We start from the raw sequence: 13,574 nt of genomic DNA on the forward strand, positions 1-13,574 counted from the left end.
CAGAGATCCTCTGCCAGCTTCCCCCAATCCCCGGCGCCCCAGGGATCATACCCAGATGACCCACCATACCAACGCCAGATAAATACCTCATCGGCCACCTCTACCACCTCCACTACCCAGCCACCACAATGTTCCAGGCCACTTTCTGGACCGCATGGCCGCATCATAAGACACTTAATACCCATTTTCCATAATTACCACATCATATTTGATGGGGTTCAAATATGGTGTGAACCACTCAACTTGCCCTCAGCGCCATTTGGCCACAGCAGCCAGCAGGGAAGAATCCAGGCCAGCGGGCACCGCAAGCCAGAGAATGCTCTGGACCCCAGACTGGGCCAACAATACCGGGGTGCCAGACGGAGAAGGTGCAGGCAACCCACCTTCTCCAGATGGCGCCCCCGGCGACACTGGGCTTCTACTAACACGGCTCCGGTATGTGGAGCCATCCTTTATCCCAGAGGCACAGAAATCAATCCCAGAATGCAGCGGCTGCTGGCAGATATACTCCTGGACTGTGAACTAAGCTACGGCCCCGTGCATCCCTGGGAGGGGAAGGGTTTCCGTCCATCGGCCTTTTCCACTTTGTGGGAGCATGGCGACCACCACTATTCAGAACCAACTGGACAGAGAGGTAGAAGCTTGAAGTGATGGGTCGCATGAGGAATCTTGCAATGTGTCACAGAACCGGCCCTGCCTCCTGCCCCGAATGAGACCCATGAACAGCTCCTCCGCTCCTGAACAGCCATGATCCCACAGGCACACAAACCAATCTCAGAATGCAGCAGCTGCTGGCAGAAATACCTCTGGACTTAATACCAGAATCCCAAAACTGGGTGGCCGCTTTCACGACCATGCAACATCATATGCTCTTTTTTATGGACAATAGAAAACATATGATCTAATGATGCCATTCCGACAGGTCTGACTGTTGGGGGGGAAACTCCAAATAATGATAGTGAGTTTTCTGTCGAAAGTTGAATTTAATCAAAGTAAGGAGAGAGTAAAGAGAAAATCTGCCACACAGGCAGAGGGGGATTAGGAGGGGCGGGGGTATGCTGGGGTTCTTGGTGGTGGAACATGTGCAGTGGTGAAGGAACAGGTGTTTGATCATAGTATGACTGAGACTTGATCCTAAAAGCCCTGTAACTATTCTCACAGTGACTCAATTAAAAAATAAATAAACTGTTAAAAAATATATGGTGTGAACAATGGGATCACCTGTAAGGGTGATTAGAGTCGCCCTAAAAGCCTCCATCCCTCTCAGAGAGCCAGGCAAGCTACCAAGAGTATCCTGCCTGCACGGCAGAGCCTGGCAAGCTACCCATGGTATATTTGATATGCCAAAAACAGTAACAACAATGGGCCTCATTTGCCTGACACTGAAAGAGCCCCCAGTACAGCAGCATTAAGAAGGATGAGCAAGGAGAGGCTGAAAAAATCTCAAGGGTGAACTAGACCGCCAAAACAAAGAAGGACTAAAATGGCGGTCTGTACTTTCAATGCACATACACTGGCATCGGAAGCATCCATTGAATACCTGATGGTACAAGTGCAGATCAAGTATGACATCATTGGTCTGACTGAGACGAGAGGGCATCGATCACATCACGCCATTTTCGACTCTAGAGAAGAACTGTTCCTCGATTCCAACAACAGAGGCATCGGTGGTGTTGGTGTCCTTGTCAACACAAACTTGACCATGAGCATTGATTCATTTGAATGTCTAATAACCCAAATCGGATGATTACCCTTGAATAGATGTAGCTCACTGCCAGAAGTTTCTATCTTAGTCATCTACGCACCAACATCCAACTACAATGAAGAAGAAATTGAGAAATTCTACATGGATCTGGAGAAGTTCTATAAAGAAGACCACACCTTCTACAAGATCATTATAGGTGATTTTAATGTCAAGATAGGACAAAAAAGGTCGCCTGATGAACTCTACAACTGGACACATGCCCTAGAATTGAACGAACAGGGTGAGAGACTGTGAGTTGGTCATGTCAACCAAGACCATCTGTGGTAACTCACAGCTCCAGAAGACCAAATCTAAACGTTGGACATGGGAGTCTCCCAGTGGACAGTTTCACAAAGAAATTGACCACATCATATTCAATCAAAGGTTTGCCTGACCGATGTCTCTGTTGTCCCAAAATTCCAAATGGAATCGGACCACCATCTCCTTCGTGAAAAATTCTACTTCACAGAACAGGGAGAGAGGACTTCAAAGTTTAAGTTTAAAAAGAGAGCTCCTAGAATGACCACCAACTGGGAGCTCTTTGGCAGTATTGAGGCAATGTGGGAAGATGCCACCATTGACAACATCGATGAGGAATGCAATTGATTGGTTCAGCACCTCCATGGCTGCGCGAGGAATGCCGAGAAAAGCCACAAGCAGACACCTGTCTTCAAAAACTCTGGAGCTCACTCGCGAACATGGTTAGGCACAAGGCCCAGGCAATCACAAGCTAACATCCAAGCTCGCAAAGCTGTGCAGAGAAGCGATAAAGAAAGACCTTAAATATAGAAAAGCAGCAGTGTTGGACGATGCAGCAGAAGCTGTAAAAAGTATTCGCAAAGCTCGAGTGTCCTAAGCCAACTACAAGACCAAGATAACTGCCCTCCAAGGTCCTGATGGATCAATCACATCTTCCAGAAGGGCAATAGAGAGGATTATTCACAACTTCTACTCAGATCTCTTTGATAGCCATGTCCACCTGCCCACATACCAAATTCTGCAGGATGGATATGTCGTTCTCAAAGTTCTCCCTTCCGAAATTCGACATGCCATTTCATCCGTAAAGATGGGTACAGCACCCAGTCCAGACAAGGTAAGACCTGAACACCTGAAGAATCTGCCGCTAGTACTCGTCAGTACACTGGCTCGGCTCTTCACACGCTACCTGTCTGAATGCAAGGTTCTGTCCCAATGGAAAATCAGCAGGACTGTTCTGTTATACAAGAAGGGAGACATCCACGACATGGGTAACTATTGCCCAATCTGCCCGCTGTCCATAATCTACAAGTTGTTCACTCAAGTCATCCTGAATAGAATAGGAAGAACACTAGACAAAGGACAACCATGCACCAGGTTCCAAAAAAGATTCAACAGGATCGACTATTTCTACATGGTGACCAAGCTCATTGAAGTTTCGCGAGAGTTCAAAATGCTGCTCTGCCTAACATTCATCGACTTAAAGAAGGCCTTTGATTCTGTTGAGACTGAAGCGGTCATCAAAGCCCTAGCGAAACACGGTGTTCAAACCCAGTATATCAGGATCCTCCACAAGCCGTATTATGGATTCCCCAGCAGAATCTCACCATTCTACAAGGAAGTAATCATTGACGTAAAGAGAGGGGTTCGGCAGGGTGAAACCATTTCACTGAATCTCTTCAGTGCAACCCTCGAGAACATCATGCAAGGAATAGAATGGGAAGGAATGGGAGTGCAGATAGACAGTCGGCAACTATACCACCTCCACTTTGCTGATAACTTCGTTCTAATAACAACAAACATTAGCCAAACAGCACTAATGCTGGCCAACTTCAACTGTGAGTGTGGAAAGGTCAGACTGCAACTGAATCTCAACAAGAAGATATTCATGAAAAACAAACTTGTCCCTGATTTTCCACTTGCTCTCAATGGGACAGACATCTCTGAATGTAGCAGTTATGTGTACTTGGGTCGAGAACTCAACATGAGGAATGACTTGGCACCAGAACTGTGCAGGAGCAAGAGAGCATCGTGGATCGCCTTCAAGAGCGTTGAAGAAGTTGTTAAGAGGACGAAGAACCTCCAGCTCCCTGAATATCTTTTCAACTCCACCGTTCTTCCTGCACTAACATATGCCTCAGATACCTGGGCTTTATGAAAACAAGATGAGAATGCTATTTGGGCATCCCAAGGAGGAATCGAAAGAGCTCTGCTTGGAATATAACATTTCACTCTAGTGAGAGAAGGAATCCAGAGTCGACCTCTGTCAACGATCAAGTATCAGGGACGCTGTCTTGTTTGCCAAGGCGTCAAAAATCAGATGGGCAGGACACGTAATGCGATTTAGTGACTAGAGCTGTTAGTGACTGGATTCCACGGGACATCAAAAGACATCGTGGCTGCCCATCTACGAGATGGTCTGACTTATTCTTCAAAATCTTGATTGACTGGTTTGAGACTCTTTGTGTTCCTGGAGCGAACAGATTGCACTGGGCTACATTAGCATGCAACAGGGGCAAATGGAGACATTACCGGCACCCGCTTGAGCAAATTGAAGATCAACAGGATGACAAATGATACAAGTGATACATTCTGGCCATGCTAATGAATATGGAATGGTAACCCAGTGTACCAAGTACACTTTGGAACCCAGTTCCAAATATGCTATTTCCACTCAATAGCATATGCTGTAAAGTATCTTGTATTTGTGGAGCATGAAATGTGATCTAAATCTTATAATCCACAGAATATAATATACCTCTATAAAGCAAATAAAGAGTTTGGTTTTCAAACAGTGATCATGACTTACACATTGGCTTGCCTTCCCAGGAAATCTTAAATCATTTTAATGCCAAGGGTTGAGAATGCTGGGCTTCTTGCTTCTCAGTTAACTTCCTTCGTGACAGAGTGTAGGATAACATAGCTTCAGGTAGTTTAGGTTTATTGGGTTACTCCCGTTACAGTGCTCCCATTCCTCTTTGTTTATTTGTAGCTTCTTTCTTAGTGTTCTGTTGACTTATAAATAATGTTTTTTCTCTTCTCCTTGAGTCCTTTGCATAGTTTATTCATAGCAAGTCCTTTTTGTATGGACACAGGAAGACTTAACAAATGTTATGCTTTTGTAACCTGGGAGTCATTTGACTCTACATGATATTTCCTCTAGGGCATCTGTTCTCTTGACCTAAGCCTCAGCTGCCCTTACTTCCTAGCATCCCCAAAGCAGGGTCCCCGACGGGGGACGAGAAGGACCCAGGGCAAGCGGTGAGTTGTGTGCTACCCTGGCATGGAGATGGCCTGGCCAAAGTGCCTAATGTTTAACTATAAGTTAAGAGCTTGATTATGGACAAATGTTGTCATGATCCAAACAGTGATAACTAGATTTGGACCCTGCTAGGGTGAGGAATGATTAATCTGGCCTGAGTGTTGTGGTCTGAGCCTGTGGCAAGATGTTGCCAGGAGAGCTGCCTTGCAAACCTCAATGTATCTCTTGCTATGTCCATGCAAAAATAACTAGTATTAAGATGTTAATAAGTGTCTGGACTAAGGAAAAGAAAAAACCTTAAGAGTCAGCAAGGGCTTTGGAGTGCCCTGCCCTCAGGAAGGGCTTTCTTATGTTGATTTTGCTACCTGGTTGGGTGTAGCCTAGAGGGCAAGGTGGGAGAGACAAGTAGGAGGAGAGATGAGAGAAGCTGGAAAGAAGCGGCAGTAGATCCAGAGAGAGGCCAGAGCTGGGAGTGCAGGAGATGAGAAAGATGGAAGATTGAATAAATGGTAACTAATCAGCAACTAGCTTGGTCCTCGTTCTTCCTTTGCCTTTCCTTGACCACCGGCCTCCCGATCCAGTCCACACACTGTGGTTCCAGGGCACATGCACCGAATGCAGGCGGTGAGACAGAGCCGCCCGGAGAGCCCGAGAGTGCACTCGCCCCTCGGCGAGCTTTAGTTTTTTACAGCAGAGGAACACTTTCAAGGCATAGTTCTCTGGTGCATGTAAAGGTTCATGGAACCCCTCAAAATGGAGAGTCCTAGATGCCCAGTCTGTTGACTTGAGGGCTGGATGCTCAGAGGCAACTTTGCTGCACACTCAAATATGTCACAGGGGCTAGGAGAAGACACATAGGTTAAGCACTGGCCTTGTTTCCCACCAATTCTGGTTGAAACCCCTGGCCTTTCCAGGGGACATTCCTGAGCATAAAGCCAAGAGGAGTCCCGAGCACAGGCAGGTGTGGCCTCAAAACAAACCAAACATACATGGAAAGTATCAGATTGAGTGAAATGTGTCAGACAGAAAGAGACAGACATAGAAAGATCACACTCATCTGTGGAATATAAAGTAGCAGGATGGGAGACTTACCACCCAAGAGTAGTAGAGATAAGAACCAGGAGGTCTGCCCCACAGCTTGGAAACTGGCTTCACATGCTGTGGGAAAAGGCAGCTGAGATAGAGAAGGGGACACCTAGTAGAGAATATTTGGAGGACCCACTCGGGTTGAAAGCTGAGTGCCGAAAGTAGACTACAGACCGAACATGATGGCAACTCAATACCTTTGCAAACTACAACATCCAACAGGAGAGAGAACAAAGGGGAATGCCCTGCTGCAGAGGCAGGGTGAGGTGGTGGGGGTTGGGGTGGGGGTGGTGGGAGGGATATTGGGAACATTGGTGGAGGAGAATGGAATGGGCACTGGTGGAGGGATGTAAACAAAATGCAAACATGAAAGTTCATAAGTTTGTAACTGTGCCTCATGGTGTTTCACTAATAAAAATTTTTTAAAAATAAAATAAAAGAATTTGTAGTCCTTGAAACCTCAGAATCTCAATCAATAGAAAATGAAATATATTAACTATTTTTTAAAGAATTTGTGAAAATTGCTGCTTAATAGACATGACAGAGGAACCAAAGCTTGAGATCCCAGAGAAACCTATAAGGTTCTCCCCACCCCACCCCCGCCTATTTAGAGTCATGTCACACTATATGATGTCTGAGAGGTCATTGATGTCCTCGGAGTCTCCGTGGGGGCAAGTAACTTAGGAAATTGAAGGAAATGCTGAGGGTAAAGTACTGGGTCCCTCACAGGCTCTTGCAATGACAGTGTTCAGAGTCTTCCTTGGTGTGGGGCTGCATTGGACATAGCTGTCAGGACCTACCCACGCGCCCCCACAGCTTCATTTGGAGAGCAGAGAGCACCGCCCCCTGTCATCCAGCCCACTTTGATCATTTCCAGAAAAGCCTCATCTTTCTGTGACATCATGAGAAAGAAAATTTTTTTTGGTTTTCCTTTGGGAGATTTGGAGTGGTGCTCAGGGCTTACTCCTGACTTTGTGCTCAGGAGTCAATCTGGGTATTGCTCTGGGGAGCAACACACTGTCAATAATTGAACCAGGGTCAGTGTCTTGTCAGGAAAGAGCCTTAATCCCATGTCACCCCTGTTTGTTTTATTTCAACATAGGCAATAAAACTGCAAAGTCACAACCTGATTCAAGCATTCGCACTGGCAAGAGATCGGGATCCCAGGGCTCAGGGGATCCCGAGGCTAAGAATGAAAGGTCTGTTTCAGATGGCCTTGGATCAGGAAGCTGGACTTGCTAAGGAGTGAAGAAGTGAATAGGGAACAAGGAATGTCTTTGAAAAATTGATGAGGTTAATAAAGAGGAGAAGGAAATCAGAATTGATTAATAAAACAATAGCACATGCATATAAAGGGGCCCAACCTCCTCTGAGGCATGCAGTCAGCAATGGGAGCAGCAAACTTGCTGTAGCAAAGCACCTGCACCATCACAGTCACAAATCTTATTCTCCCTGCCATGGAAATGGTACCCAGAGTTCCATAATGAAGGGCATTCAAGGACTGGAAAGAATAACTAAGCACCAAGGCTCTAGTTTCTTGAGACAACTTTGAAGGGACAGTGATGCAAAAATGGGCCAAGTTTTGAATCTGCCAGAGCAGCAGGCTTGTGCTCAGTCTTTCCATTTTGCCCACCTAGCCTCTCCCATGCCATAGCAAAGCCATCTCCTCAGTTCTTAAATCCAAAGTTTTTATTATGCCTGAATGCACACTTATGTTATTGGAGTTATTTCTTCCTCTTTGTTTTCCTAGCTCTTATGGCACAAAGTGGGATTTCCTCCCAACACAAGATCTCCAGAATACCTCTTTAAACAGCCCCTCCTTCTGGACAAACACACACTACCTCTCTCTCTCTCTCTCTCTCTCTCTCTCTCTCTCTCTCTCTCTCTCTCTCTCTCTCTCTCTTCTCTCTCTCCTGGTATAGGAGGGTCCTCTGAAAGTCTCTAGTGGAAACACTTCTTCTTCATCACCATCTTGGTGAAGCTAGTACTTTTCCCATCAACATCTCACAGAACCAATCTTCTCTGTTTCCTTTATGTTTGGTTTTTCAGGGTCTTCACTGAAGTGATCGGGTCTTCTGAGGACTACTCATAGTCATCCTGAGCAGTGGGTGAGGATTGAAGATGCAGTGCTACCGGGCTCTGTGGTGTCAGGAATCCCCATGACTATACCAGTAACAGGAGGGTTGCTACAGGATCATGTTCAGTGATATTTACGAACTCTGTGGGCTATACTCACTGATACTTTGGAGACACATGGTAACAAGATCAAATTCAGATCAAGACACACAAGGAATTCCCCACAAGCCCTGTTCTATCTCCCTCAACCTTGCTATTATTATATTTTTAGAATTTTTTGAAAGTTACTTGTATTTACAATACCAGTGTTTAATGGATCACTAATGTCAACTGGACAGTAAACTAGGTAGAAATCACCTTACCAAAAAAAGTTTGCAAAGCTTAAAATGATGCTTTCTATAGAGAACCCACAGATAAGTTTTAATCAGAGGGAAAAAATCTTTCGACCATATGACTTAATAATCTTAAGTGATGGGTCTGGAATCTGTACTCAAATTCCTCATGCAGTGAGAACAATGTTCTGCTACTGCAGCTGACTTGCTGTCTACAGCTTGTCTAATATTAATAGTTCTCAACAGAGCAGTGTAACTCATATTTCAAACAATCCTAGCAGTGCTGTAGTATTTGGCGGTGGAGGTAACTATTTTTTAATGTGCTCGGAACTACTTTTTTTGAATGTACATTCCCAACTGTATTTCTACCTGCCTTCTTGTGTCTTTATTTTGGCTGTTAAGTAATAAGTTGAATAAGAGCATCCAGGATCATATATGTGTGCAAATGCAAAATCCAATTTATGATGCCAGATTTTTCTTCAGCTCAAGCAATAAATGATGTCACGGAAGACCTCATTATATGAATAGATCATCTGTGAGCCTGGATAGTGTTTTAATATCATCAAGGTGTCTCTGCCAAATATATTTTCAGTTAACTGATTTATTTAATCATGGACTCCCACTCTTTGGGCATGATTCTGTGTTCACTGTGCCTCCTTCCTCCCAGTTTCACACTGGGGTAGGGTCAACTGAGAAGGAAGGGATGTAGGTGCATCAGCAGAAAGCTTAGTGACTGTCAGGATGACTGTGTGCATTAGGGTGAGGAGAGCAAAAAGAGAAAGCCCACCAGATTCAGATTCTAGACTCCCTCGCTCCTTATGTGATGTAGCTTACTCCTGTAGACCTCAGTCTCCTCTTCTATAAAATGGGAAATAATTATAGCAGACATAACCGTCTGTTCGAAACATATTGGGTCATTCTTAATTCTTTGTTTGCATGCCATGCTTTCAGCTGACTATAGCGCTCTAAATCTTGCAGCTGGATTCATGCCAAGCCAGTTAAATAGGTTTATTTTGATTCTGCACTTCAGTTGAAGCTGCTTTATTCTGACCTAACAAGCCCCAGAGTTGAAGACTTGCTATTTATAAACAACGTGACTCTCTCATCTTTTTTTTTTCTTTTCAGAGACTCTATTTTTAGCTTTAGCAAAATCACCAAGATTTTGTGTCTGTTAAAATAAATTTGTGGGATAGAGTTTTTGACTAAAAAAACATTTCCTAAAGAATAAAATCTTGCACTTTTGAATTTTTCCTTAAGTAGTTTAAAAAAGCATAAATATCTACAAGAACGTTATCAACAAGAATATTAAACTGAGAGGAGCTTACATTATCCAACTTCCCTTCTCTATTTAAGGATGTGGCAGTTGGGTACTGGAGACAAGTGATGCACAAGGTCACACTAGTATTTGATTTCAGAGCTGAGATTAGTCTCCTGGACCATATAACAGCAACAGTAACCAACTAAACACCAGGTGAATGCAGCACTATAACTAATAGCAAATTGTTATTTATAAGTCAAGGGTAGACACATAAATTCTGCTTTGCTCCTGGTTCCAGTGTGTGTGTGTGTGTGTGTGTGTGCCGTGTGTGTGGGGGGGGGAGGGGGTTCAGACAGGAGGAGGTTCTAAATTAAAACTGCCTGGGGGGGGGAATTCTAAGTTAAAACTGCCTCATTTTCCTAAAGGCTTAACTTTAAGATAGATGGAATTTGAAATTCATGGAAGTGTAGAATTCCTTTGAACTTTGGGTTCTAAGTCAACAGAGAAATAATGATACAAGAGCTCCAGACAATATAGGTAGGTTTTCTTCTTTTTTTGTTTTTTTCTTGATAAACATCTGTTCATTTAAAAAAATGCTGGACTCAGGTTTCTGCTGCTGTTGGAACACATAGAGCCATCTGACAACTGGCACAAATGCAATCTCTCCACAATTACAATATAGACTGCTCTACCCCATATTCTCTCTACCTCTGTTCAGTGAAACGTTTTCCCATCACTTATCAAATGCACATTGGAGCTTTGGGAGAAGAAGGGTACTCTAGTATCAAATGAGACAAAATTGAGACTAGATCTCTGAGCTTTCTCAAATCTTCTTGATTAGGTTGAGACACAGATCCAGCTACACATCCTGTCAACCTGCGTTGTTAATGCTTCTTTCCTCCATCATGGCCTGACATAGATAAATTTCAGAGCAGAGCAGAAAAATTATTTCCTTGATTTTTCTCAAAGAAACTTTGTCATCCTTCCAACACACCAAACTTACTTTACACCATATTAGAATACCAAGAAGGAACATCTATAATGTAGCAGGTACTATTTAAGCCATATTATATGCATTCTTTTCAATCTTCAATAACTGCAAAAGAAGAAAATGCCTAGCTCATTACATAGTCTTGTGAACTTTAACACCGATGTGATATACTTAATGATAAGTAAAATAGCTACCACTGAATTGCAATTTTTTAAATTTAATCAACATAACCCCAGGCATCCCCAAACACTTCTGACAGAGACCCTCCTTTAGTTACACTGAGGGAATTAAGACTCTTGGATATTATACAAGGTACTTGCTCAGCATCCAGCAATTCAATTGAGATAAGACAAACTCTAAAACTCAGGGACTGCAATTTTGTATATACCTTTACCCATTATAGCAAGACTCTATATTTGTCTTGAGAAATGATTGATGTTCCGCACGAGAAAATGCTTTTAAAGATAGACACATTTGTTCAAGGGTGTGCCCCAAGTTCTGGAAAAGCACTACAAATCATATGGAGCCTGCAGAGCCAACTCAGGGTACTGCGGAAGTTATTAACATTCTCCATCCTGCCCATGATACAGCTGGGAATAAATAGGAACTTGCTACTGAGACCTCTGAAAACAATAAGGACAGGGCATGAGTAAGGAGTCACGGCTTGAGATGCTTTCCCAAGCAAATGGAAGTTTTGCACAAGTTAGATGGTAAAAGCCTGGTGGCTACCAAGGCATGTGATTGAGGAAAGTACCTCTCCAGTCAATAGGGGCGATTTATTCAAAGTCAGTGGAATCGATATGTTTGTTTGCCTTCGTGTCTTTCCTCTTGTCCCCAGAGTGAAAAATAGTTCCATTAATTAAAGGATCCAGGTTAAGTGTCACTCTTATAAAAGCTTTGTTCCCCCTGCTTACTCTTTCAAATATCTACACATGACCATGCATGTCATTCTTATGAGAAGTATGATCATTAATTTATCCTGCTCTGTCCATGTTGGTTGAGATCCAGGCCCACTAGGAATAAAAGAGTAATTATAAGGATTAAGTCATATATAGTTATGGGAGACTGAGTGCACCTAGGAGGACATTCATATCTAGCATTATATCTATTTCTTTGAAGATCACGAAGGCTGGAAGTTGAGAGGTGTAGAAGTGAAACTGGGTGCTCCAAGAACCATCTGGAACTTGTAAAGAAGACTAGAATTACAAAGACAGCTGGAAGCCCTCTTTGTCATTGACTGCCTCCAGTTTCAACCATATAGATTTGCTGAATAAGTGATGTCCTTTCCCAGGAAGCTTGATTCTCTGATTTAGGGAAACTGGAAAGAGAAATCCAGGAGTACGGGGGAGCAGCTATAATTTTAGTACAAATTACAGACTAAACAAAGGTGTTGATTTGTCCCATGCTAGAAATCAGGTCAAGATATCAACAACAGTGGGCATGGGTGGTTTTGATTTCTGTTACCTTAAACATCTGGCTTATTGGCTACATAGAGTCGTGGTCTGGCCCTTGTTCATGATGGACAGACAGATGGGATTTTTGTTGGCTGCCCGTGGCAGGTTGCCTATACTGCATGGCCTACAGAGAGATAATGTTACAAATACCAATGACCCTTGATGGAAAAATGTTTCCTTCTACCTGCCTTAAATATTTGGAAAGTAATAATTGTAGCTTCACTTTCCCTCTTGAAATCATACTCTCAGCTTTTCTTGAATCAAACACTTACTTGGATTCTCAGAGGGAAAGGAATTATGCAAAGGCCCAATTTAATTAAGTTAATACAGTCTGAAGCCACTGGAGACTGTGATCTCCCAGAGGAGATCATGCATGTCGTCTTCATTTATGAAAGACAGTACACATAAACAAACATGCCCTGGGACACGCAGAAGATAAGAGAAGGAGATGGGATGCAGGGAATGAGAGAAGGTAAAAATGTGTGAGATCCCATAATTCTTGCTATCCAGAACTGCTTTTGCATGAATTTGAAATCTTGTAATACTCATCTGATATATAATAACAGTATTATTTTGAAGTTTCTCAGCTCTGGGTAAAGGAAAGGCTCCTTTTACTCCTTGTTTCTCTTGAACCCTGCTCTTAAACTCAGGCCAGGCCATAAGGGAAGTCCAACTACATGACAAAGGTGACCAGGTCTGAGCTCCCACTAAAATCCAGTGTGATAGGCAGTGTCAACAATGACACTGGTGAATGTGAGGCCTCTGGCAGTAAGTTGAATTTAACCACTAGTCACAATCATCAGAGACACCCTAATAAAAAATTGCCCCTTAAAAAAATAGACAATTCTACATAGATAAATAGAAAGGTTGAGTACATTTAAAGGGTTCTGAAAAACAATAATAAATCCAAGCACAACATGAATGTAAGTGTGTGTATGTGTGTGGGTGTGTTAGTGTGTGTGTGTTTGTGTGGGTGTGTGCTCACTTGCTATATTCACTGCTTACTCCAGGGGTTACTCCACTGGGTTTGGGGGACCATATGGTGCCAGGATCAATCCTTGTCTGACACAGTCAAGGCAAATGCCCTACCTGCTCTACTATCCCTTCAGCCCGTCATTTCAAGAAAGTGTGGCATGGGCTTTAGGGTAATACAGTCTGTAGAGAGAAGGATTGTGAAGATGGGCAAAGTTTAAAATATCTCAGTGAGACTGTTGGGGAGCAAAGCAGGGAAACCATTTTCAGAAATTTGGAAAATAAAACAATTAAATGATGCTAGAAGGTCTTAATAAAGAGTGTCTGTACTGTTGTCTCCATCAGACGATATAAAGGGTGATCTCAAAGATTTCAGAGATGTCAGACTTAGGGTTAGGAACCTTTCATTGGAGATAAAGGGGT

General features: G+C 43.2%; 1 pseudogene; it reads left to right on the forward strand.

Annotated features, from left to right (window-relative positions):
- The first annotated feature begins 1,543 nt into the window (after positions 1-1,543).
- Positions 1,544-13,574, forward strand: part of LOC129405083 (craniofacial development protein 2-like) — a 360,380-nt pseudogene continuing 348,349 nt past the window's right edge.

Source organism: Sorex araneus, chromosome 5, assembly GCF_027595985.1.
Source record: "Sorex araneus isolate mSorAra2 chromosome 5, mSorAra2.pri, whole genome shotgun sequence".
Lineage (NCBI taxonomy): Eukaryota > Metazoa > Chordata > Mammalia > Eulipotyphla > Soricidae > Sorex > Sorex araneus.